This window comes from Syzygium oleosum, unplaced genomic scaffold, assembly GCF_021117445.2.
Source record: "Syzygium oleosum isolate NSW1041296 unplaced genomic scaffold, Sole_v2.1 Sole_v2.11, whole genome shotgun sequence".
Lineage (NCBI taxonomy): Eukaryota > Viridiplantae > Streptophyta > Magnoliopsida > Myrtales > Myrtaceae > Syzygium > Syzygium oleosum.
The window spans coordinates 6,254,452-6,281,076 of NW_026607495.1; the positions used below are offsets into that span (position 1 = coordinate 6,254,452).

Below are 26,625 nucleotides of genomic sequence, written 5' to 3' on the forward strand. Positions count from 1 at the left end.
TTATCAACATGATAAGAACACAAAGTCATGGTATTGCTTTTTAGTTACCAAACAACATTGTGTCGAATTCGATAAAGTGGTGTTTTTTTTCACACCGCAATTGCAAGTATTAACATTTTAGTTTGGATTGTTGTTATATAAATAGCATTGATAATTCGATACCCAAAAAAATAACATTGACTATTCTTTTAGCTTGCATTGTTACAAGTGGATATTAGAATAATCTTCTTTCTATGGTAAAATGAAGTAATTAATGCATTGCATTTTTAACATTTCACTCAATTCTTGATGCAAATCTTTTGACTGGAGTTGATTCAATGTATGAAGAGCATTGTTTTATGGAATAACTAAAAAAAAAAAACGCATCGAATGGTATCTAAATGGATAGACTCAATATTGAACATACAAATTGCTTCTTATCTTGCACCAACCAAATTGAATAACAATATTAACATGCTTAGATATAATTTGAGTGGTAAGTAAAACCTACTTAACATATTTATAAAAGATAGCACTCCCTCATCATTTAATAGGAGTAGATCTGTATTAAATGAATTATTGGATGAGACTAATATGCTTAGGTATATTTTGGGCGATAAGTAAAATCCATTTAACATTTTTGTTAACGTAGCTACTCCTTGTTATTTAAGAGGTACGGCATGCATTTATGTTTAAGTACTATATGAAGTTATATTTAATCTACATGAACTAAGACTGCACGTTTCAGCTCCATTGAATAAAATAAATATTTGAATCAACACACATTACAAATTATAAGTGTTTAAGGATGATTGCAATAGCTAAACTAAACCAAGCAAAACAAATTTGCTGGAAAAAATTGAAAATTTTGATTTATTAGTTTGGCTTTGGGTTGATTAAGAAATTGCGAAATCAATATATTTGATTAAATGATTAATCACTACTTCACAATTAAGTAGAGAGAAGAGTGGTGGTCTCATTTGAAATAACAAATGGACAGAAACTTGGTAGAGAAGAGCGCGGTGGCCTCAAGCTAAGCACGGACTGGTCGAGGGAGGTCCCAAACTCTATGTACATTTCCAAATCTGTCCCGAACAATGGCAAGCACCTTGGGGACGAGGTCAAGGGAGAAGCAGTTTCCATCTTGAAAAGGGAGCAAAGAAGACAAGAAAATCTGGGCATATCAAGCCATAGGATTCTTGGCCAAGTGGGGAGGGAGATTTTTAAGCATAGAATCATTGCCAAAGGCAAAGAGAGCTCGAAAAAGCAAAAGGATAGAGCTTTTCTTCACGGCCGAGAGAGAGAGAGAGAGAGAGAGAGAGAGAGAGAGAGAGAGAGAGAGAGAGAGAGAGAGAGAGAGAGAGAGAGGCGGGGTTAATGGTCGGCAAGCAAAAGAGAGAGGAAACTTTAATAAAGAAAAAGAAGAAGAATACTGAGAAGTGGTGGGCAAAAGAAAAGAAAAGAATAAGGAGGTGTGAAGAGAAAAAAAAAACAGAGAAGGAAAAGATGAGACTCCTTGGACTGTAAGTTTGTTTCATTCGCTTTCGGAGCATCTACGTTTCCTCCAAGTTCGCTTTTCCTTTTGCACTTTAATTTCCAGGAGTTTTACTCCTCACAGTTGTCTCCATCATTTCAATTTCCAAGCCAAAAATGAAATCAAGAGCTTAAATATATTTAACAAAACATACCTTTTCTAATGGAAAATAAATTAACGAAAGAAAAAGGAAAATTTATTGGTGCGATTGGGATTGCCAGCTGGTTCCATTATATAAATCAAACCACAGGAGAATGGCAACAAGAACGCAATTCCTGTTTCCTGAGAGGCATTCTGGCTTTTTTGCTCCGTTAGACTTAAAAGCAAAAATCGAGGGCAGAGTCAGAGAAAAGCCAAAATGCATCGTCTCATTTTTGGGCATTCTTTCGCCGTGCTTGTGGCACCGATCCTTCTCTCCAGGCTCGTGTTCTATTTTCTCAATAAGAAGAGAGCTCGTGTGCATGGAAATACAAAAGATCCTTATCCTGGCGCATCTGGTTCAATGCCTGCGCTAACAGAAACTGATTCCGACAATCTAGTTCATCTCCAAAAAAAATTGATAACGTTGCATCTAGTTCGTCTCCAATAGAAATTAACAACGGTGCATCTAGTTCATTGACCACGTCAACTGGAAACTGCTACGAGGTGTTCTTGAGCTTCAGAGGCCCAGATACTCGAAAAAGCTTCACCGATCACCTCTACAATGGGCTCCTCAGTGCTGGAATTGATGTTTTTAGAGACAATGATGAGCTCCACCAAGGTGAGAACATTAGACCAGAGCTTTTGGCAGCCATCACAAAAAGTAAGATCCTCATCCCCATTCTCTCCGAGACTTATGGTACAAGCGGTTGGTGCCTGGATGAACTGGTTCAAATAATGGAGTGCAAGAATAATAACGGGCACATAGTGTTGCCTATATTCTACAAAGTGAAACCAGCTGACGTGCGATATCAAACTGGGAGTTTTGGAGATGCATTTCATGAGCGTGAGAGGCGTTTGCGTGTGAGGTCTTCTTTCAACCCAACGATTTTGGGGAAATGGAAGAAAGCACTCGATGAAGTCAGCACCTTGAAAGGATACGAAGCCGATGAGTAAAACTTTTCACCAAAACATTCTCTACTTTCTTTAATATGTGTGGGTGTTTACTGGTTGTTATGATTCTCACTTGCTTCGTTTTCGTTCTTTTTTTTTACGTATAAAAAAAACAGTAAGATCTTGTTGGCAGTGAGACCCTATGATGGATGAGCTCTATAAGTTATTCTTTTTTTTTTAGTTTTTTGCTTTAACGATTCAATTCACTTGGAAATAAGATTTTTTGAATGAATTTTTACTCTTATATCCAAATGTTTTTGTAACATTGTGCCAGTTTTTTTTCATGTTTATAGTGTACTCTATATTAATCTTCGTCACAAACTTTTCAAATTACATTATTATTTGAGATTACTAGTACAACTTATTGGTGGTTTTTATTTAAAGCTCATAACATCGTATACGGTGCACTGTGAGTGTCAAAGCCATAATTCTTTATCTTCCAAAGTTGCATTTATTAAATCATTAATGTCGTTGATTAATTTCTATTAAAATTATTTTTACAAAAGAAATGTTTCATTGGTTATATATGATGATGGTAAATATAAAAAAGGAAAAAAGGATTATTTTTATTATATTTTTGTTTAAATAGATTTCAATGCATTTTCCTATGTGCACAAGTAATTTCTATCTTGTGCACCTGCATATATTCAAACAATGCTCTTATTTTGGGTAAAAATTATTCTTCTACTTCCCTATAAAATCAATATTAGATCAATTAAAATCACAAAACATAGATACTCAAAAGGAAAATAAAGTACAACCCTATATCATTCCTAGAGTCAATGAAAAATTAATAAGAACACCAATCTAGAATGATACTAAATTCACAAGCAAGTAGAAACTTACAAGCAGGTAGAATTGCGCAAACAAGGAGAAATCCCCTCAATTGCATTCAGGTAGTTCACAATATCACACTCTAAACAACTTTTCGGATTGGTATTACAGGACCTGAAATCCTCTCGCATCAAAAGTAATGATTTGTTTATTAAATGATGGCCGACTCTCATGCGAGGCTGGCCTATTGGATTTTTGCTTATTCAAATGCTCTAGAAAATTTTCAAAGTCACGTCAACGTCATCCCTAATATCTTTAATAAACAGCAAGTTTAAAATTTGGTTCAAATCCATAATATATACAATATTCAAGATTCATAAGTAATACCCTCAAGTTTTTTTGGCTCAATAAGTTGTGTTGGAGTAATAGTGGAATCGGGCACGCCATGTGAAGCAACCACCACAATTTCCCACTTTAATCTTAGCATATATGATAATATTTGGGGGTGTGTCAAAAACGATTCTTAAAGTTTTTCAATCCATCATGGATTTATTTATTATTGTGTTCTCAATAGCTAAACAATATAAAATTAACGTTGCCACATATTTGAACTCTTGCCACATTTGATAGGTACGAAGCAGAGTTGGTGAAATCGATTGTCCGAAAAGTGTTGAGCGAATTGAAGAAAAAGTTTGAGTTGGTTATTTCTGAGAATTTGGTTGGCATTGATATTCATGTGAAGAAGGTTATGGAATTTATGGATGATAAATCTCATGCCACCTTATTTGTTGGCATCCATGGAATGGGAGGCATTGGTAAGACTACTCTTGCTAAAGCCATCTATAATAAGCTCTCCAATCAATTTTAGCATCGTAGCTTCATTGCTAATATAACGGAATCATGGAAGCGTAATGGCATCCATTACTTACAAAATCAGTTAATCTATGATATATTGCAGCAAGAAAATAAAGTTCATAATGAGGATGAAGGGACTTGGTTCATCTCCTCCAAGTTTAAAGATAAAAAGGTCGTCGTTCTTCTTGATGATGTGGATAATGTCCTTCAGTTGAAACATTTGGCTGGTAATTGTGATTGGTTTTCTTCGGGAAGTAGGATCATTATTACCACCAAAAACCAGAGTATTTTTTAAGAAGTTAGGGTGGACTACACCTATGAGCATATGGAAATGGATAACGATCAATCTTTGATTCTGTTTAGCAAACATGCGTTTCGAAAGGACTCTCCTCTAAGGGAGTTTAGGACCTCACTCATGAAGTTGTGTCCATCACCAGAGGACTTCCCTTATCCCTTAAGGTTTTAGGTTTATTATTGTGCGGAAAAAAGCTAGCGTTTTGGAAAGGTACAATAGACAAGTTAAAAAAAGTGCCTCCTAAGGAAGTGCGAGAAAAGTTAAGGATAAGTTATGAAGAATTAGGCTATGGACAAAAACAAATATTTTTGGATATTGCTTGTTTTTTCATTGGCACTGACGAGAGAATCACATCCTACGTGTGGGACGCCTATCGCTTTTTCCCTGAGGAGGAAATTGAAGTATTGAGATTCATGTCATTAATAAAAATTGGAGATAACCATGATCTCCAAATGCATGACCAATTGAGAGATCTTGGTAGGGAAATAATTCGTGAGGAAAACCAACGGGAGCCTCAAAACCGTAGCAGGTTATGGGACTCTGAGGAAGTCCAGAAAGTGCTAAACGAAAATAAGGTAACCGTTTTGTTCTTTTGCTCACTTAGTCCATGTTCTACTTTTAGAGCAATGTTGGTCCACTACTTAGTGCTTGCTCTAGTGAACAGAGAACTTTCTGCTATTATTGCCCTAGAATGCGTCATTGACGTGATTAAAAAGTAGGGAGGTTGCTCTCTCTTAGTAATTATTGTAGTGTTATGTGAGATTTTTCTTAAAGTGTATATTACGAAATTATCTCCAAGAATGAGATACTTTCAATTTTTTTAGATAATTGATAGGGGTATTCAATGTTGGCAAGATCTTGAATTTCTATATTTGCTTCATTTACGTCTTTGTCACATGCAATAAATAACTTGACTTTGCTATTGTAAATCATAACTACTTAGGATATATAAATCATTAATATCTAGATGTTAAAATTAATACAATTGAATAAGATGCCTGCATTTCTCATGAAATTTTAGTCATTATTCCTTATTGGAGAATGGAAGGGATACTTATTTTATGTAACATCACGTTAGGAATTCCATTTACCAATATTCATAGGACAAGGACTGACTTAAAACTTACCGAATAAGATAGGAACAGAAATTCCTTATATATGTGTGTGTTTATATATAACATCAAGCATATTTTATGCAATAAACACTAAAAAGAGAAACGTTTTACTTTTTTCTTCATAAAAGGTCCAAGAGATAAATACCCAAATTCTATTTTGTATAATTAAGTATGTGATTGTATTTGCTTTTGTGAAATTCATCATAATTTTGACTCTACTACTTATAGTCCATCATTTGGTTTGACTCAAGTTGTTGCTCAAAAGACTAGCACTTATTTGCAATCTCAATGTGCGACACATGTATAATCTCAAGAGCCAATTCGTATATTAACAAATTCAAAGCCAATGTCTTTTTATTATGTCTTTCATACTACATAATTAAATAAACTAAACTAACCAAAGAAAAAACGAATATGCTGTATATTTTATATACAAATAAAATGGTACAGCTAAATTTTACAACTAAAAAGGTACATTTTTATATAATTATTTCAGTATTTTTGCATGACTCCATTTTGCTCCTCATCCTTGGTACTATCATAAAAAGAAGCCCGGCCTTTTACATATGGGACCAAAATAACATTACCTTTCAAACTCATCTTTTCACTCATGGGACAAAAATTCTTCCTATTCTCACTTTAAATTGCCATGCGTTATCCTACATAGCTCATTGTGGGAACATGGACATTGAACCACGATAATCATGACCACAAATGACTTCTTTTTTACAAAAGCCAGAAATTTAACAATGACATGGCTCGTTGTATACGCTAGCCTAGTGAGCAATGTAGGTACCCACGGCGATTTAACAATGATAATGGATAAAATTTATAACAGTGTCAACTTTGTTCTATGGTTAAATAGTTGGGCTATTATTATTTTGTTTGAAAGGTTATCTTATTTTTGTCGTAGATGCCAAAGGTTAGGCTTTATAGACGTTTTGAAAGGTTTTGCTACTTTTGTCCCAAGTACAAAATGTTGGGCTTATTTTCGGGATTTGGCCAAACTCTAGCTATGAAAAAAGTTACACACCACACAAAGAAATCTTGAAGATAGATAGGGTATCTTGATATTTTGAGAGGGAAGTTTATGGGGGAAATGACTAATGTGAGTAGATAACTTCTGTTGAAGATTTCTTGCTTGTTTTATAGTTATTCTTCTCTTGGATTCCTTTTTGGTGTTGAGATATAATTCCTTCCCAAATTATAATGTCGTTCACCTATGAGTTTCCTCGAAATCTTGTGCAACATTGTGAAGTACGATAACGAAATTTCTGGTTTGGAGAAATTGACATGTGGAAATCCATGAACTTTCTGTATTTCTTCTTGACTTACTTATGCATAAGTGATTTTTTTTTCTTTTTTGTGAAAGCTTACCACATATTAGGTTCTCACGAATAACCATTCTATTTCTATTTCCAATCTATTCTGATGAAGCAATTATTCCTTCACTTTGTTCAAAAATAGATTAGAAATTAGTATTCTCTCACAATCAGGAATAGTTAGGGGAAGGAAAATCTATTACATGTAGGCCTGTAGCCAAGAATAGCTTCAATTTCACTTTTCAAAAATGCTTTGCAGTTTCAACAATTAATTTTTTTTTATATACATCAAAGTTACTGTGACATTCTTAATTTTGGCCCATTTTTGGGATTTATAAAATTTGTAATTCGTCAGTGCGCTTATAATAGAATCTCACCCGGGAATTGATCACTCTCGGGTTCTTGTTTTTAAAATAGAGATTTTGCTAGAATCGCACTCGATCGAATTTGGCCGTTATTTAGATCCCGAACTTGGCAGTCGATTTTCGGGAGTTTCGGGACGAAATAAATTGGACGGTGTCGATATTATTGTGGCCAGCGTCGGTATAGCCAGAAATATGTGAAAAGTGGATTTTTGATCGGATGCGGATTTGGACTAGTAGACCTCCCTCGTAGTGTGTTTTGGGTTATTTTATTTTAGCCTTTTTGCCCTATATTATTATTTGGAATTTTCGCGGGCTGTTAGATCATTTTCCGAGTTTGAATCGTGACCGTTAGATCGATTTTTAGTCTAAACCGTATCCACTGGATCACGCTCGAAAATAAAAAAAAGTAGTTTTTTTTTCTTTTTTTCTCTCTCTCTCTCCTCTCTCCTCTGCCGCGCCACCCACCTCCCGTACACGTCCCCTCCTGCGCACGTCTCTCTTCTCTCTCTCTCTCTCTCTCTCTCTCTCTCTCTCTCTCTCTCTCTCTCTCTTTTTCCTTTCTTTTTCTCTTATGTCGCGCACGCCTTCCCCATGCACACGTCCCCTCCCCTCTGACCCATGCAGACCAACCCCCCTCCGTCTCTCTTCTCTCTCCTCTCTCCTTCTTTGGCCCCGTTTGGTTCAGCATTTCGGAAAAGCCTTTGGCCAAATGCAAAGGTCTTTAGCCTAAAAGACTTTGGGAAAATGCTAGACTGTTTGGTAAACTTATAACTGAAAATGGCTTTGGGGAAATGCTAGACTGTTTGGTAAACATATATTTGCAAAGCTCTTTGGTGTGATCAAATTAAGCTTTCTAATTTTTAAATTTTAAAAATTGAAAAAAAGAAATAATGATAGTAACTTCTATATTTTCGTGTTGAGAGCAATGTAAAACATACATATTGACATTTATAGAAAAAAAAAATCACATCCTACAACGTTGCAAGACATTATTGTACGTTGCTCTATCACTATTTAACCGCCAAGTGTGGATTTTTTTGGGACGATTGGGTTGTGGCAGTGTAATTTGATTCATTCAGGAAGGTAAAATTCATTTGCAAACGAAACCAGGGAGTCATTTTCTTTATTCTTACACGAAAACCCCTACAAACAATACCGTGGCTATCTTACACGAAAACCCCCGCAAAAATCTTTTACTGCTGGGGGAATTTGACTAGAAGAAAGTCATTTCATTACAAATTGCAGCACTGGTGATTGAGACGAGATCCCAGTATTCCTTGTCCTCTTGTTCATCCATAATGCTTCAAGAAACAAAATATAGATGCGTAAGAGAAACAATGAATAATCTTGATCATCCATGAAGAGAAACAACGTATTAACCATCATATATGCGAACTCAATCACATAAAGAGAAGACAAACTGAAAACAATTCTCACATTTGATGAACTTGCCATCTACTAGTTAAGTAACAAAACAAATTTGACAGGCAAAAGAAAAAGAGATTAACCATGAAGCTACAAATAAAAACTAACAATGGCAGGCCGAGAAAACATATATGCTATCTAATTCACATATTGGCTCCATATTGTAGCAAACTCATCCAAACTTTACTAAGAAATTGGCTCCATATTGCAGACTTAGACTAAATGGATCTACTGATAATTGTAGAGTACATTCAAATGATCTGAGCAGCTCAAAATGTAATCTCAGAACATTGTCAAGAAGACATTAATAAGTCTAGATGATAACAATTGGCAAATACCAATGCGTGCAAGAACTTTTCAGGAGCTTAAAATGCACACAAAGACCTCTGTAATGTAGGAATCGTGTAGCAATATCAATGGATCTGTCAGTGGATAAAAGTGAAGGTACTTGTGGAAAATTGCTTTGTTTCATTACATCTCAGACACGCTTAAAGCAATTTCATGTACAGAACATAACAGCTAATTTTTCTAACTCCCCCTCAACGTGTAAATGCTGATTTTTCTGACTTCCCTCCTTGGAAAGGAGTGGATAACAACAAGGCATAATGAAAAGCAGTCAACTTTAAGAAAAGCATACAAACATCTACCTCATCAACTCTACTGAGACATACAATGGAGCAAATTTTCATGTCTCAATCTCAAGCATGTATCATATCCAGTTCATCAAGTTCATATATCTCCAGTACAAGAAAAAATTAATATTTCTTCAAGGTTCCACAAGGCCTGTATAAATTTGGTCACCTCATAACACCATATTCAGTTCTATATGCAACAGGGTACATCATGCGGTGAAATTTAATGTGGAGCTTGCAGCATATGTTTCACTCTACATGAGGTGAAATTTAATATGGAGCATGGTTCTCTATCTTCCACAACTACACATGCACCAGAAACCCACTGAAAAAGACGAACTACCCCAGAATTTGCGTTAGTTTTTGGGTCATCCTTTCTTACCAATACAGGGAATACCAAGCAAAGCACATAAGCAATCGAACATATAGAACCGATTTGAGCAAAGCGAATCAGCAACAATACGTCTGATAACAACACACTCTCCGCCACTCAAGAACTTCATCAAGAACAACAACAGTAGGCAACGGAATCAAAATCAGGCTTTTACAAGTTATGCTCAACACGAAGTTATCTAAAAATCGGAGAAACTACCATACCTTTAGGGAAGAGAGGCGCGCGGCGAAGAGGTGAGTGGCGTCGCGAGCAGGGAAGAGAGGCGAGCGACGTTAAGGCGAGCGGCGTTGAGAGCGGGGAAGAAAGGCGATCGGTGTCGAGAGCATGGAAGAAAGGCTAGCAGCGAAGTGGTGAGCGGCGTGAAGGAAGAGAGGCAGCGACGACGCGGCGAGTGGCGTGAGCGAAGAGAGGTGAGCGGCGTCACAACGAAGATGATCTGTGGAGAGTGAAATAGCAAGACAGAACAGATGCAAAAGAGAAGAATGGTCTTTAGGGTTTGTTTTAAAAAGGGGTAAAAATGGAAGTAAGCTTGATAAATGAGGGTACAATGGGTAGTTTCGAAATTTTCATTAAACCAGGGATCAACATTCCGAGAATGCAACTTCCCAAGGCACCTTTCACCTTACATTGGCCAAAAGTCCCTTAGAGAGCATTGGAAATGCAATTGCATCTCCCCAAAGTGAGTAAAAAAAGTTGCCAAACGCCATTTGCATTTGGCCAAGGGACTTTAGAGCCCAAATGAGCATTCCAAATGTTGAATCAAACGGGGCCTTTCTCTCCTTCTTCTTTCTTCTCTCTCCTTCCTCTTCTTCTTCTTCTTTGTTCTTCGGCCCGACTGGCTCTGCTTCGTTTTGCCCTGTCGCCCGACCAGTCGCCGCCTGATCGCCGAGGGCCGCCGCCGTCGCCAGCCAGCCCGGCCGCCGTGCCGCACCGTCCACCAGCCCGCCGCCCCGACCTTCCTCTTCTCCTCCCTCATGCGCGCGGCAGCCGAACTCACGCCCGCCGCCCGTCGCGCTCGGAGCATCCAGCCGCGCTTGGCCATCGCCGCCGTCGTCCCGATCGCCGCCGTCCGTCGCCCACCGCCCCGACCGGGCTGTCCTGTCCCCTCCACTGTTCGCGCACGAGCCGTGAGCTCGCCCCCGCGACCGCCGCGGGCCCAGCCGTCCCCGTTGCCGCTACTCGCCAGCCCGCTCCGCCGTTCAGCTCGCCGCCGTGCTGCCTCGTCACCGCCGGTCCGCCATCTCTCCCCCTAAGCCCCGATCCCTCTCTCTCCCTCACCCTCACCCTCACCCTCACCCCCCGGTTCACTCTTTTTCTCCCTGTCCAGCTCGCTGCCACTGCATCGCCGTCGCCGTCGTCGTCACCGCCGCGTCGCCGCCGCCACCGGTCGCTGCCTCGGCCAGCCAGCCCAGGCCATGGCCGGCTCGTCGCCCACGCGACCAAGCCGCGCGCCCGTCGCCGTGCCCGCGCCCGTGCCCGCGCCCATGCCCGTGCCCGTTGCCCGCGCCCGTGCCCGTTGCCCGCGCGCTGCGCCCGCGCCCGTCGCCCAGGGCGCGTTGCCCGCTTAGCCGGCCCCGTCGCCCGGGCGCGTCGCCCATCCGCTCGCTCGTGCGCCCCGGGCACGCCGCACGTCGACCGCGCCCGCGCGCCAGGCACGCCGATCGACCATTGTGCCCACTTTTGCCGGCCAGCGCGCCCGTTGGCCTGCGCCCGCGCCTAGTTCGGCACTGTTTACCCGGGCCATTTTGGGCCAGAGCCGACTTTTCCAGGGCCAAACTTAGGTAAGTGACTCCCTAAACCCTACCTAGTATTTTGGGTACTTTATTGACTTGTCTCGGGTTAGAACGGCTAGGGCGTGTTCCAATTTAATTATATTATGTTATAATTGCGCTAATTAAATTAGATTAAATAATATGCTTGACTTGGGTAATGGTGTGTGGCCGACTTGAACGTCGGGTTTGTGGATTGAGGTGGCGAATTGTGAATTGGACTGAGTTGTGATTATGGGTTGTTTGATGCAATTGGTGTGAAATTGATTTAATTGATTGGCGTATGCTTGCCTGTCGATTTTAAGCCCGGATTGATCGGAGGGCTACGGACTTGGGACGTGTTGACGGCGGTCCGTGTGAAGGCTTGACTGGCCGGTGTGCCAAATGGACGCGGGCTTGAGACGTGTTGACGGTGGCCCGTTAAAGGTGTGTTAGACCGGGACGTGTTTACGTCGGTCATTGGAAATTGAGCCCGGATTGATCGGAGGGCTACGGACTTGGGACGTGTTGACGGCGGTCCATGTGAAATTATGAATGGCCGGTGTGCCAGATGGGCCTGAGGCGCAGTGGCGCGGGCAGTGAGAATGAACCTGAGGCGCAGTGGCGCGGGTCGTGAGAAATATGTTCGGCCACGCATGCAATTTGAGTGTGATTGAATTGGCTGGTTGAGCGTGTGATCGAATTGGCTGGTTGAGCGTGTGATTGAATTGGCTGGTTGAATTAGTTGGATTGATTGAGTGCAAGTGTGGTTGGTATTTGAGTAATTGTGATGTGTTATTTAATTACTATTGTTGCATTATCACATGACGACTAACGTGCAGAGTTTACATGGGCTTGATGACGAGGTAAGTATAATGATGCGAATTTTATATGTTATGGAGTAGATTGCATGTACGACTTGTCTGGGTACGCATTGACCTACGTGGGGTATAGGGGGTTGCTTATTGAGACTTGTTCTCACGGTTATTATATAACCATTTCAGATCCGCAACCATGAGTGATTGGAGATGCTGAAAGGGTATCTCGGAGATCAAGGACGAGTGCACTGATGAGGAGAAAATGACCCTGGCTATATATCAACTCTAAGGAAATGCAAGTGATTGGTAAGAGGACCCCCGAAGTAGGATATTTCAGAAGGCATATTCTAAGCTGGGGTGTCGTTATCGAGGTCTTTAATAAGAAGTACTTTTAGAAAGTGCGCAAGGACAGAAGATGACATAGTTCCTTCGGCTTCACTAAAATTAGATGTCAGTCGATCAGTACGAGGTCAAGTTATAAGGTTGCCTAAGTACGCACTAAAGATGGTCAAGGACCATGTGGATGGGACAAGGAGGTTTCAGGATGGATTGGGACCGGAATTTCGCAATCAGTTGGTACTTTTGGGTCTTAAGGAATTACAACGAGTTGTATGAGAGAGTTCGATGGTTGACACGGATGTGAGTGAAAGGACTGCTGCTTCTGAATCGCGGTTCGCGCCGGCTAGGGACAATGGGAACTTTGAAAAGAATCATATAACAGAGAAACGAGATTTGTCCCTTTAGTAAGAAAGAACTTTGGAAAGCCGAACTACTACTTCAACGCCGCATGTCAGTCTTACGGAAAGAGGCATAGGAATGGCCATTGCCAAGGTAGAAGTGGAGCATGTTGTGGATGTGGACAGTAAGGTCACCAAGTGAGAAATTGTTGAACAGACAGGTTAGGTCACTAATGCAATCGCAGCGACCGCAGGTAGGACATTAAGCGAGAGCTGCCTTGCAGATTAATCAAAATCGGCTATGGACGTAAGGAAAGATGTTCGCTGTGGTGGAGAAGGAGTCAGAGGATGTGCCGCGAAAGTCTAAGGGCATTACGTGTTGATATTGGGTGCAACAGGCGATGATTTTGAAGTTGTAACGCTAATGGTCATGTACGATGTATAATTGCTTATAGTCGGTAGGCGCAATCGACTTAAGGATTTCTAAATTACTGACGATATTCTTGGACAAGTTGGGAAGGATGAGTGTGGCTTAGGGATTGCAGATTTTGTAAAGAACCGATGTGAGTTGTTTTTGAGAGACTGTTGGATTGAAATTAGATGGATTGAGCTTTGCCTTTGAGGTGTAAAAAGATAATTAATTGGTGACTGATTGGTTGGTTAAGGAATCAAGGCTAAAGGACATAGCCGAGGTGTATAATCTTCCCGATGTCTTTCCTCAGTAATTACCGGGATTGCCACCTGATAGGAGAGTCGAGGATGTGATTGAGTTGGCCCCAGGGACAAGACCGACTTTGGGAGCACTCTACAAGATGTCACTATCGTAATTGAAGGAATCGAAAGTCTAAATGCGGGAGCTATTGGATGAAGGTTTTATTCGTATGAGTGGGTCTCCATGGGGAATGCCAGTTTTATTTGTGAGGAAGAATGACGGATCGTTAAGGTTATGTATTGACTACAGACAGTTGAATCAGGTGACTATTAAGGATAAACACCCGTTGCCAAGAATAGATGACCTATTCGACCAGTTATAAGGGGGCATCCATATTTTGTAAGATCGACTTGAGGACTGGTTATCACCAATTGAGGATCAAGAAGGAGGACGTGCCGAAGTCGGCATTTAGGACGAGGTATAGACACTATGAGTTTACGGTGATGCCGTTTGGACTGACAAACTGTCACGCCCCGCACCCTACGAGCGCGCGGTCATCCCTCGATGGTCGATCATTGAACGAGACGTCCCAGGACGCGTCGCCGACTCAAACGAAACACCCAACAATAAAGGCAAGCGGAAGCGAAATTAATTAACCCAGACAATAAACAATGACAAAGGGATAGCACGAAACAATAATTGCATACCATCATAAAGTAGTCACTATACAAAACGATAACTCGGGCTACCAATTTAGAACCACAATTTTCAAAAGGGGGCGGTGGTTGACAAGCTTATCTCCTCTACAAAAAGTACTCAAAAGACAGGGTAAATGATCTATTCTTCAATCCCTGTGGTGCTCTGGCAGCATCTCCGAATCGATTACGGTCGTGGATCTGAAATGGTTATATAATAACCATGAGAACGAGTCTCAATAAGCAACCCCCTAAACCCCACGTAGGCCAATGCGTACCCAGACAAGTCATACATGCAATCTACCCCATAACATATAAAATTCGCATCATTGTACTTACCTCGTCATCAAGCCCATGCCAACTCTACACGTTAGTCGTCACGTGATAATGCAATGATAGTAATTAAATAACACATCACAATCGCTCAAACACCAACCACGCTTTCACTCAATCAATCCAGCTAATTCAACTAGCCAATTCAATCACACTCAATTCGCATACGTGGCCGAGCAACTTTCTCACGACCTCCCAGGTCCTTTCACACGGCCCGCATCAACACGCCTCAGGCCAGCCCTCAGATCAAGCCGGGCTCAGTCCCGCGTAACCACGCCTCAGGACATTTCTCTCGACCCGCGTAACCACGCCTCAGGTCATTACTTGCCTTTCTAGCCACACCCGCGTAACCACGCCTCAGGTTGGCAGCCCTCAGATCAAGCCGGGCTCAGTCCCGCGTAACCACGCCTCAGGACATTTCTCTCGACCCGCGTAACCACGCCTCAGGTCATTACTTGCCTTTCTAGCCACACCCGCGTAACCACGCCTCAGGCTGGCAGCCCTCAGATCAAGCCGGGCTCAGTCCCGCGTAACCACGCCTCAGGACATTTCTCTCATGCACATGCACCACCACACAATCTGTCATCTAACACGTCGTATATTTCACAATCAAATTACCAAGCTCACACCAATGTCAATCTGACACACTCTAACAACCACTTTAATTCACACTCCCCACATCGGTTCACCGACCCGACATTCATGTCGGCACATTCAATTAATCCAATTCACCCACAAGCGCCATGACAATTCAGTCAGGCATATTTATCTTAGTCAATCACTAAATCAGCCGCACAATTATCGCCACAATAATTCACCAATTAAGTATAATCAGTCTAATTAGCCCACGCTTAATTAAAGTCCTAAGCCGGTACTAAATTTCACCCTAAACAAGTCTAAAAATACCCAAAGTACTAGGTAGGGTTTAGGAAGTCACTTACCTAAGTTTGGCCTGGGAAAAGTCGGCTCGGGCCCAAAATGGCCTGGGTGAAAAGCAGTCAGGCCCAGGCGCGGGCGCGGGCCAACAGGCGCGGTGGCCGGCCAACGCGGGCACAATGGCCGATCGGCGTGCCGGGCGCGCGGGCGCGATGGCCGTGCGGCGTGCTAGGGGGCGCACGGGCGAACGGACGGGCGACGCGCCTGGTCGGATGGGCGACGCCACGGTCGGACGGGCACGGCGCCGGCGAGCTCGGCTACGGCCCGGGGCTGGCTGGGCTGCTTGGCTACGGCCGGGGCGCCCGAGCCGCTGGGCCACGGCGGCCGGGCTGGCCGGGGATGGTGGCTACTGGTCGGGCGGCGACCGCGGCGGCGACTACGGCGACGGCGGACGGTCAGCGCGGTGGTGGCGAGCGGCGACGACGAGCTGCAGGAGGGTGGAGGTCGGCCGAGGGTGGGGGCGAGAGGGAGAGAGAGAGGAGGCTGGGGCTGAGGGGGGGTGGCGGACAGGCGGCGGCACAGCGTGGCGACGGCAGCGGGCAGCTGCGACGGCGACGCGGCGGCGACGAGCTGGAGGAGAGATGGAGGTCGGCTTGGGCGGTGAGGGCGAGGGTGAGGGAGAGAGAAGCTGGGGCCGAGAAGGGGGGCGGCGGTGGCGAGCTGGCCGGACGAGCTGGCGACGGGCGAGCTGGCCGGCGAGCAGCGACGACGGGGGCGGCTAGGCGACGCGGCGGGGACTCGCGGCGCGGAACGGGCGGCGAGCCGAGCTCACGCGCTCGGGAGGAGGAGAAGGCAGAGTCGGGGCGGGGCTACCGGGCGACACGGCGGCGCGACGACGGCGCGGGGAGGATGGCGGCATCGGCGGTTAGTGGGGCGGCGGTCGAACGGCGGTCGGCGAGCAGGGCACGGCGGAGCAGAACCAGTCGGGGGGGAAAAAGAAGCCAACGAGGAAGAAGAAGCGGAGAAGAGAGAGAGAAAGGAAAAGAAAAGAAAAAGAAAGAGGAGAGAGAGAGTTGCATGGGGAAGGGGGAAGGGAGACGTGCACGCAAGGGGGGGCAGACGCGGCGCGCAGAGGAGAAAGGAGAGAGGAGAGAGAGAGAGAGAGAGAGACTCAAAGTCAAACCTCTCACTCGAGTGCGATCCAACGGACACGGTTCAAACCCGAAGACGATCTAACGGTCCCCTATAATCCTAATTAATAATATAGGAAAATGGCCAAAATAAAATATGCCAAAACACACCACGAGGGAGGTCTACCAGTCCAAATCCGCACCCGGTCAAAAATCCACTTTTCACATACTCCGGGTAATACCGACGCTGGCCACAATAATATCGACACCGTCCAATTAAATTCGTCCCGGAACTCCAAGAAATTCGACACCAAAGTTTGGGCTCTAAATAACGGCCAAATTCGATCGAGTGCGATTCTAGCGAAATCTCTAATTTAAAAATAATAAAAACCCAGGAGTGATCAGTTCCGGGCGAGATTTTATTATAAGCGCACTGACGAATTATACGTTTTATAAATCCGAAAAATGGGCCAAAATTCGGAATGTCACACAAACTCCCCTGCAGCCTTTATGAATTTAATGAATCGGGTATTTAAGGAATTTCTAGATCAATTTGTAATCGTATTCATAGAAGATACCTTGGTATACTCAAAGAGTTCCGTCAAGCATGAGTTACTTTTGGAAAAAGGTTCTACGGGCTTTAAAAGGAACACGCACTCTACGCTAAGTTTAATAAGTGCGAATTTTGGCTTCATCGAGTGGCGTTCTTAGGACATATGATACATGGGGAAGGACTTGTAGTGGATCCGGCAAAGATTGAAGCCATCATAAATTGGCCAAGACCGACAATGGTAAACGAGGTTCGGAGCATCTTGGATATGGTAGGTTAATACAAACGTTTCGTGGAAAGGTTTTTAGCGTTAGCAACACCGTGGGCGCGTTTGCAAAAGAAGGAAACGAAATTTGAATGGACGGATAACTACAAAAGGAGTTTTCAGGATTGAAATAGAGTTTGACGATCACGCCAGTATTGACGGTCCCGTTAGGTCTGGGAGGATATGAAATCTACAGTGGCGCGTCGCTAAGAGGACCCAGATGTGTGTTGACACAACGTGGAAGAGTAGTGCCATGCGCATCGTGACAAATGAGACCGCATAAGCTGAATTATCCCACTCATGATTTGGAATTAGCCGCGATTATTTTCGCTCTTAAGATTTGGAGGCATAACCTGTGTGGGGAGAAATTTCAGATTTATACAGATCATCAGAGTTTAAAGGTATCGGTTTTCCCAAAAAGAACTTAGCATGAGACAGCGCCGTTGGATGGAACTCCTTAAAGACTACGATTGCGAGATTATGTATCATCCCGGAAAAGCTAACAAAGTAGCGGATGCACTGAGCCGGAAATCGAGCATCGCGTATATGATGGTCAAGGAATGGACTCTGTTGGGGGGGGGGGGGGAATTCGGGATTCGGAATTTAAGTGTAAAGCGAGTCATGTTTAGAGTCTGCTTACCGCATTGAGGATTAAACCGGAAATCCGGGCTAAGATTAAGGCTTTGCAATCGATGGACCTAGAAAATCCAGAAGATTCTGGAAATGGATGTCACAAAAAGGAAATCGGATTTTCAGGTATTCGAGGATGGGATTCTGAAGTTCCGTGGTCGGTTATGTGTACCCAGTGATGCAGAATTAAAAGAAGAGATTTTGTCGGAAGTATACCGTAGCAATTACAGTATTCACCTGGGTAGTACGAAAAAATATCAGAACTTGCGGCAGCATTATTGGTGGAACGGCATGAAAGTGGACGTGGCCAAGCATGTGGCTAAGTGTTTAATGTGTCAACAAGTGAAGGCACAATATTGCAAGCCGGGTGGAATGTTGCAGCCATTGGAAATCCCTGAGTGGAAATGGGAACACATCACGATGGACTTTGTAATGGGACTACCAAGAAGCCAAAGGGGCTATGATTCGATCTGGGTGATAATTGATCGGTTGACAAAGTCAGCACATTTTCTATCGGTGCGAAAGGATTTCGCCTTGGAAAGGTATGCCGATTTGTATGTGCAACATATAGTCCGTCTCCATGGAGTACCAGTGACGATCACTTCGGACCGCAATCCTAAATTTACTGCCGCCTTTTGGAAAAGTCTTCATACGGCATTAGGAACGAAGTTACAATTTAACACGGCCTATCATCCCCAGACTGATGGCCAGTCTGAAAGGACGATTCAGACTTTGGAAGACATGCTGCGAGCATGTGTTTTGGATTTTAAGGGTGGCTGGGAAGAACAGTTGCATTTGGTTGAATTCGCCTACAATAATAGCTATCAGCAGGGTATCCAAATGGCACCATTCGAAGCACTTTATGGCAGGGCTTGCAGAATACCGGTTTGCTGGGATGAAGTTGGTGAGAGGAGCATCACGGGTCCCGAGTTGGTTCAGCAATCAGTCGAATCAGTCAAGGTGATTCGGGATGGGCTTAAGATTGCTCAGAGCCGTCAAAAGAATTATGCAGACCAGAGACGTAGGCCTTTGGAATTTCAAGTGGGAGACCACGTTTTCTTCAAAGTATCGCCTATGAGAGGATTATCTCGGTTTGGTAAGAAAGGGAAGTTGAGCCCGAGGTACGTCGGTCCATTCGAGGTCTTAGAGAGAATAGGCACCTTGACTTATCGTCTCGCGCTACTGCCTAATTTGAATCAAATGATCAATGTGTTCCACAAGTCTATGCTTAGGAAGTACGAACCGGACCCGACCCACGTGCTGAATTACGAAGAAATAGACATGGACGACAGGATGTCGTACGTAGAAAAGCCAGTTCGAATCGAGGACAGAATAGAAAGAGTGTTGCGGAACAAGAAAATTCCGATGGTCAAGGTAATTTGGGAGCACCATGGGACCGAAGGTACGACGTGGGAAAGTGAAGAGTTGATGCGACACCAATACCCCAATTTGTTTGAATAGTTGGGTTGGATTGTAAATTTCGAGGACGAAATTTTTTGTAAAGGGGGAGAGTTGTGACATTCCGAATTTTAGCCCATTTTTGGGATTTATAAAACTTGTAATTCGTCAATGCGCTTATAATAGAATCTCGCCCGGGAATTGATTACTCTCAGGTTCTTGTTTTTAAAATAGAGATTTTGCTAGAATCATACTCGATCGAATTTGGCCGTTATTTAGATCCCGAACTTGGCAGTCGATTTTCGGGAGTTTCGGGACGAAATAAATTGGACGGTGTCGATATTATTGTGGCCAGCGTCGGTATAGCCAGGAATATGTGAAAAGTGGATTTTTGATCGGGTGCGAATTTGGACTAGTAGACCTCCCTCGTAGTGTGTTTTGGGTTATTTTATTTTAGCCTTTTTGCCCTATATTATTATTTGGAATTTTCGCGGGCTATTAGATCATTTTCCGAGTTTGAATCGTGACCGTTAGATCGATTTTTAGTCTGAACCGTGTCCACTGGATCGCGCTCGAAAATAAAAAAATTAGTTTTTTTTTCTTTTTCTCTCTCTCTCTCTCTCCTCTCTCCTCTGCCGCGCCACCCACCCCCGGTACACGTCCCCTCCTGCGCACGTCTCTCTTCTCTCTCTCTCTCTCTCTCTTTCCTTTCTTTTTCTCTTATACCGCGCACGCCTTCCCCATGCACACATCCCCTCCCCTCTGACCCATGCAGACCAACCCCCCTCTGTCTCTCTTCTCTCTCCTTCTTCTTTCTTCTCTCTCCTTCCTCTTCTTCTTCTTCTTTCTTCTTCTGCCCGACTGGCTCTGCTTCGTTTTGCCCTGCCGCTCGACCAGTCACCGCCTGATCGCCGAGCGCTGCCGCCGTCGCCAGCCAGCCCGGCCGCCGTGCCGCACCGTCCACCAGCCGCCACCCCGACCTTCCTCTTTTCCTCCCTCGCGCGTGCAGCAGCGAACTCACGCCGCTGACCGTTGCGCCCGGCGCTGTCCAGCCGTGCTTGGCCATTGCCGCCGTCATCCCAGTCGCCACCGTCCGTCAGCCACTGCCCCCGACCGACAGTCCTGTCCCCTCCCTCCTCGTTCGCACGAGCCGTGAGCTCGCCCCCGCGACCACCGCGGGCCCAGCCGTCCCCGTTGTCGCCGCTCGCGGCCTGCTCCGCCATCCAGCTCGCTGCCGTGCTGCCTCGTTGCCGCCGGTCTGCCATCCCTCCCCCTCAGCCCCGATCCCTCTCTCTCCCTCACCCTCACCCTCATCCCCCGGTTCACTCTTTTTCTCCCTCGTCTCGGCTCGCTGCCGCCGCTGCTTATGCCAGTGTCGTCGTCACCGCCGCGTCGCCGCCTGCCACCGGGTCGCCGCCCCCGGCCAGCCAGCCCGTGCCGTGGCCAGCTCGTCGCCCACGCGATCAAGCCGCGCGCCCGTCGCCGTGCCCGCGCCCGTACCCGCGCCCGCGCCCGCGCCCGTGCCCGTTGCTCGCGTCCGTGCCCCGCGCCCGCGCCCGTCGCCCGAGCGCGTTGCTCGCTTAGCCGGCCCCGTCGCCCGGGAGCGTCGCCCATCCGCTCGCTTGTGCGCCCCGGGCACGCCGCACGTCCGCCGCGCCCGCGCGCCAGGCACGCCGATCGATCATTGTGCCCACTTTGGCCGGCCAGCGCGCCCGTTGGCCTGCGCCGCGCCTAGTTCGGCACTGTTCACCCGGGCCATTTTAGGCCAGAGCCGACTTTTCCAGGGCCAAACTTAGGTAAGTGACTCCCTAAACCCTACCTAGTATTTTGGGTACTTTATTGACTTGTCTCGGGTTAGAACGGCTAGGGCGTGTTCCAATTTAATTATATTATGTTATAATTGCGCTAATTAAATTAGATTAAATAATATGCTTGACTTGGGTAATGGTGTGTGGCCGACTTGAACGTCGGGTTTGTGGATTGAGGTGGCGAATTGTGAATTGGACTGAGTTGTGATTATGGGTTGTTTGATGTAATTGGTGTGAAATTGGTTTAATTGATTGGCGTATGCTTGCCTGTCGATTTTAAGCCCGGATTGATCGGAGGGCTACGGACTTGGGACGTGTTGACGGCGGTCCGTGTGAAGGCTTGACTGGCCGGTGTGCCAAATGGACGCGGGCTTGAGACGTGTTGACGGTGGCCCGTTAAAGGTGTGTTAGACCGGGACGTGTTTACGTCGGTCATTGGAAATTGAGCCCGGATTGATCGGAGGGCTACGGACTTGGGACGTGTTGACGGCGGTCCGTGTGAAAGTATGAATGGCCGGTGTGCGAGATGGGCCCGAGGGCGCAGATGGCGCGGCAAGTGAGAATGGACCCGAGGCGCGATGGCGCGGGTCGTGAGAAATATGTTCGGCCACGCATGCAATTTGAGTGTGATTGAATTGGCTGGTTGAGCGTGTGATCGAATTGGCTGGTTGAGCGTGTGATTGAATTGGCTGGTTGAATTAGTTGGATTGATTGAGTGCCAGTGTGGTTGGTATTTGAGTAATTGTGATGTGTTATTTAATTACTATTGTTGCATTATCACATGACGACTAACGTGCAGAGTTTGCATGGGCTTGATGACGAGGTAAGTATAATGATGCGAATTTTATATGTTATGGAGTAGATTGCATGTACGACTTGTCTGGGTACGCATTGGCCTACGTGGGGTATAGGGGGTTGCTTATTGAGACTTGTTCTCACGGTTATTATATAACCATTTCAGATCCGCAACCATGAGTGATTGGAGACGCTGCAAGGGTATCTCGGAGATCAAGGACGGGTCCAATACCCGGTATTTTGAGTTCCCCATTTTGTAGAGGAGTTAAGTTTACGAACTATTGCCCCTTTCGAGGAATGTGGTTCTGTTGTTGTGACCTAGCTTGGGGGTTGTCTTTTGTGAACGTCGTATGTATCTGCTAAGTGTAGGAATTACGGTTATTGTTCTATGCTATTGTTACCCCGTGTCATTATTAATTGTCCGGGTTGTTTCTATTTGTTTCCGTGCATGCCTAATCTCTGATGTTTGGGTTGGGTCGGCGACGTGTCTAGGACGTCGCATTCAATGATCGACCATCGAGGGATGATCGCGCGCCCGTAGGGTGCGGGGCGTGACAGTTACTAAGGTCTGTTTATTATATTTTTTATACTTGAGTAACTCAGTTATTTATGATTATGATTATATCAAATCGTAATCTATAGTTAAACTAAAATTTATGATAAAATAATAAGTTGAAGAGAATATTAATATAACTAATAAGTTATTTATGATTATGAATATATCAAATTGTAATGTATAGTTAAACTAATATTTATGATAACATAATAAGTTGTAGAGAATATCAATATACCTAATATTATTGTCTTAGTTATATATAATTAAAAAATAATAAATTAACAATATTTCAAGTTACTGTTACTAAAATAATAAGTACACAATATATTAACATAACTACTATCACGATATTCAGTTTCTTATAATTAGTTATCACTCCAATGGAAAATAAGAGTATGTGTTATTTTTTTATTAATCATGTAAGTAGCACAATTGATTAATATACATGAAATTACTATGAGAATTACAGAGAGAAAAAGTATATTTCTATTAAAATTGACCAAGTCAAATTTTGATTTTGCACTTTGCAATTTGATTAAATTCCGTGCATTGCATGCATGTCCTAACTAGTATGGTAATGAAGCTACATTACCGGAAAGAAAGAAGATTACAAGTTGTAAAGTTTTTACTGTATATGGCCAAATTTCAAAATGGAAGTTGACACCCTTCACTTTGTCAGCCTTTATAAATACTGTTCATTGGCGTAAAAAGAAAATCATATCTTCACATTGCTAGTCTCTTGAACACATTAATGCACATCAATAGCAATATGAACAAATGATATTAGATTACTTTATTTGGATATAGTATTAATGAATATTGATTCTTGCTTATAGGGAATGGACAAGATTGAGGCGACTATTTTGAGTGAAGGCAACTCAGAAGGCTTCGGCAAAACAGCTAAGCGAGATGGCGACATTCACATGGAAAAACAATTCAAGAATTTGACAAGTCTAAGATTCCTCCACATGAAGGGGACACATCTCAGTGGAGATTTCAAGAACTCAATTGAGGGGTTAAAATGGCTTCAATGGCCAAATTGTCCCATGAATTTTGAGCTAAACAATTTTCATGTAAAGGAATTAGCCGTACTCCAATTGTCATATAGCGCGATAAACGAGAAATGGGAAGGATGGGGTTCTTTCATTGTAAGAACAAGTCTTTTTTTATCCTTTTATGCTTTCTTTTAAATCATAATCGCTCTAGACTAACCCCTTGACAATCATTATTTTTATTATTTACCAGATGGCAAAGAATCTCAAATTTCTTGACCTTACAAGTTGTAAATCTTTGGAAAATACGAACTTCCTCTCAGCTTTTAAAAATTTGGAGGTTTTGATCCTCAATGATTGTGAGGGACTTGTAACGACCCGGTCCGACGAGGGCGGGAGGTGGTCGCCGGGGCCAGAGGGCCTGGACAAGGAGCGGTTCCTGGCAGGCTTCTAGGATGGCAAGGAGGGGCATGTCTCTTGTCCCACATCGCTTAGGGGGGAGTCCTGGGCTAGTTTATAAGGCTTGGGTTCTCTACTTTGTGTAACGCGTTTTAAAGCCGTGAGGGTCAGTGGGTCCAAAGCGGACAATATTACACAGTGTAGACCCCGGGTCCTTACAAATGGTATCAGAGTCGACTCCCGATCGCGTGTGGGGCCACAGCGAGGACGCTGTGCTCGAAGGAGGGGAGAATGTAACGACCCGGTCCGACGAGGGCGGGGAGTGATCGCTGGGGCCAGAGGGCCTGGACAAGGAGCGGCTCCTGGCAGGCTTCTAGAATGGGATGTTCGTGGCTGCGAGGAGCTCCAATCAGTGCCAAACCTTCCTTCTAGCTTAACATATTTGGGCATCTCCTGTCGAAGTTGCAAATTACCTTCACTTTCCCACCTAACCCATCTAAAGGCACTACGAGTTTATAAATGCAAATTTCTCAAGTGCATCCAAGAGCTTCCATCAAAACTAATAAAGAATCCAAAATGCTCCCAACTGACGAATGTCGAAGAATCAAAATTACCACAATCCCTAAACACTCCCTTCGAGTTGGAATTCTTGGAAGTCGATGAATGTGCATCTATTGAAACATTGGATGTTTCACAATTTATCCATCTAAGGACATTATCCGCCCTATTTTGCCAGAATCTACTTGAAGTTCGAGGTCTTGATAAATTGATATGTTTAGAAAGATTGGCTATCACATGGTGCTATTCAATTGAAAGGCTACTCCTTCCAAACTTAAAGAGTCTTGTACCATTTTGCATGAAATTAACCGAAATTGAAGGCCTTGATAGGTTGGAGTTCTTGGAAGATTTGACTATCTCTTTGTGCGATTCAATTGAAAGGCTGCTCCTTCCAAAATCCAAGAGTCTGAAGATATTAGATGCTAGTTTGTGCAAGAAATTAGCTGAAATTCAAGGCCTCGATAGGTTGGAGTTCTTGGAAAGATTGAATATCTCTTCGTGCAATTCAATTGAAAGGCTGCTCCTTCCAAAATCCAAGAGTCTGAAGATATTAGACGTTAAATCGTGCGAGAAATTAGCTGAAATTCAAGGCCTCGATAGGTTGGAGTTCTTGGAAAGACTGGATATCTCTTTGTGCACTTCAATTGAAAGGTTACTCCTTCCAAAATCTGAGAGTTTGAGGATATTAGATGCTAAATCGTGCAAGAAATTAGCTGAAATTCAAGGCCTCGATAGGTTGGAGTTCTTGGAAAGATTGGATATCTCTTTATGCGATTCAATTGAAAGGCTACTCCTTCCAAAATCCAAGAGTCTGAAGATATTAGATGCTAAATCGTGCGAGAAATTAGCCGAAATTCAATGCCTTGATAGGTTGGAGTTCTTGGAAAGACTGGATATCTCTTTGTGCACTTCAATTGAAAGGCTACTCTTTCCAAAATCTGAGAGTTTGAGGATATTAGATGCTAAATCGTGCAAGAAATTAGCTGAAATTCAAGGCCTTGATAGGTTGGAGTTCTTGGAAAGATTGGATATCTCTTTGTGCGATTCAATTGAAAGGCTGCTCCTTCCAAAATCCAAGAGTCTGAAGATATTATATGTTAAATCGTGCGAGAAATTAGCCGAAATTCAAGGCCTCGATAGGTTGGAGTTCTTGGAAAGACTGGATATCTCTTTATGCACTTCAATTGAAAGGCTACTCCTTCCAAAATCCAAGAGTCTAAAGATATTAGATGCTAAATCGTGCAAGAAATTAGCCAAAATTCAAGGCCTTGATAGGTTGGAGTTCTTGGAAAGACTGGATATCTCTGGGTGCACTTTCATTGAAAGGTTAGACCTTCCAAAATCTGGGAGGCTGAAGAAAATAGAAGCTGGAGACTGCGAAAACTTAGCCGAAATTCAAGGCCTCGATAAGTTAACGTTTTTGGAAGAACTGAGTATTATTGGATGCAAGTCACTCAAAACAATGCCAAAATTATCTGGAACGTGGATTCATAACAGTTAAGAGATTGAATTTTGATCAGACTATATGGACGACTCGGATGAGTAAGATACCGGAAATTATTCACATTTTCTAACGAAGGTACATAAAGCAAGTAAGTTACCTTTGCTCTTTTGAGATCTACCGCCCAATTTTCTTTTGTATTTCCTACTTGCAATGTCTTTCAAGATTTATAATCTTGTCATTTGCCATTTCCTGGTTGACAGAGTCAACATTGTTTTCTTACTTGAATTCAAGGAATCCAGAAGAGACGTTCAAGGAAGTTAATGTGTGCTTTGGCAAAATAAGTATGCTTATCATGCCAGTAACAGAAAATAGATGAAAAGGCTTTCTAAGCGCATCATTTGTCATCAATCTTCGGGTAAGATCCTTCATCCTATGTAGAAAAATAAAGATTCTCAACGTTTGAATGATTCTGGAATGCTGGAAGCACTGAATAAAAACTGATGTATCCAAGTATTTGAT

The 26,625-nt window shown here is 43.7% G+C and overlaps 2 pseudogenes; both read left to right on the forward strand.

Annotated features, from left to right (window-relative positions):
* The first annotated feature begins 1,803 nt into the window (after nt 1–1,803).
* Nucleotides 1,804–4,609, forward strand: LOC130134584 (disease resistance protein RPV1-like; annotated as a pseudogene).
* On the forward strand, nt 4,560–26,163 carry LOC115693282 (disease resistance protein L6-like; annotated as a pseudogene).
* Nucleotides 26,164–26,625: the final 462 nt, after the last annotated feature.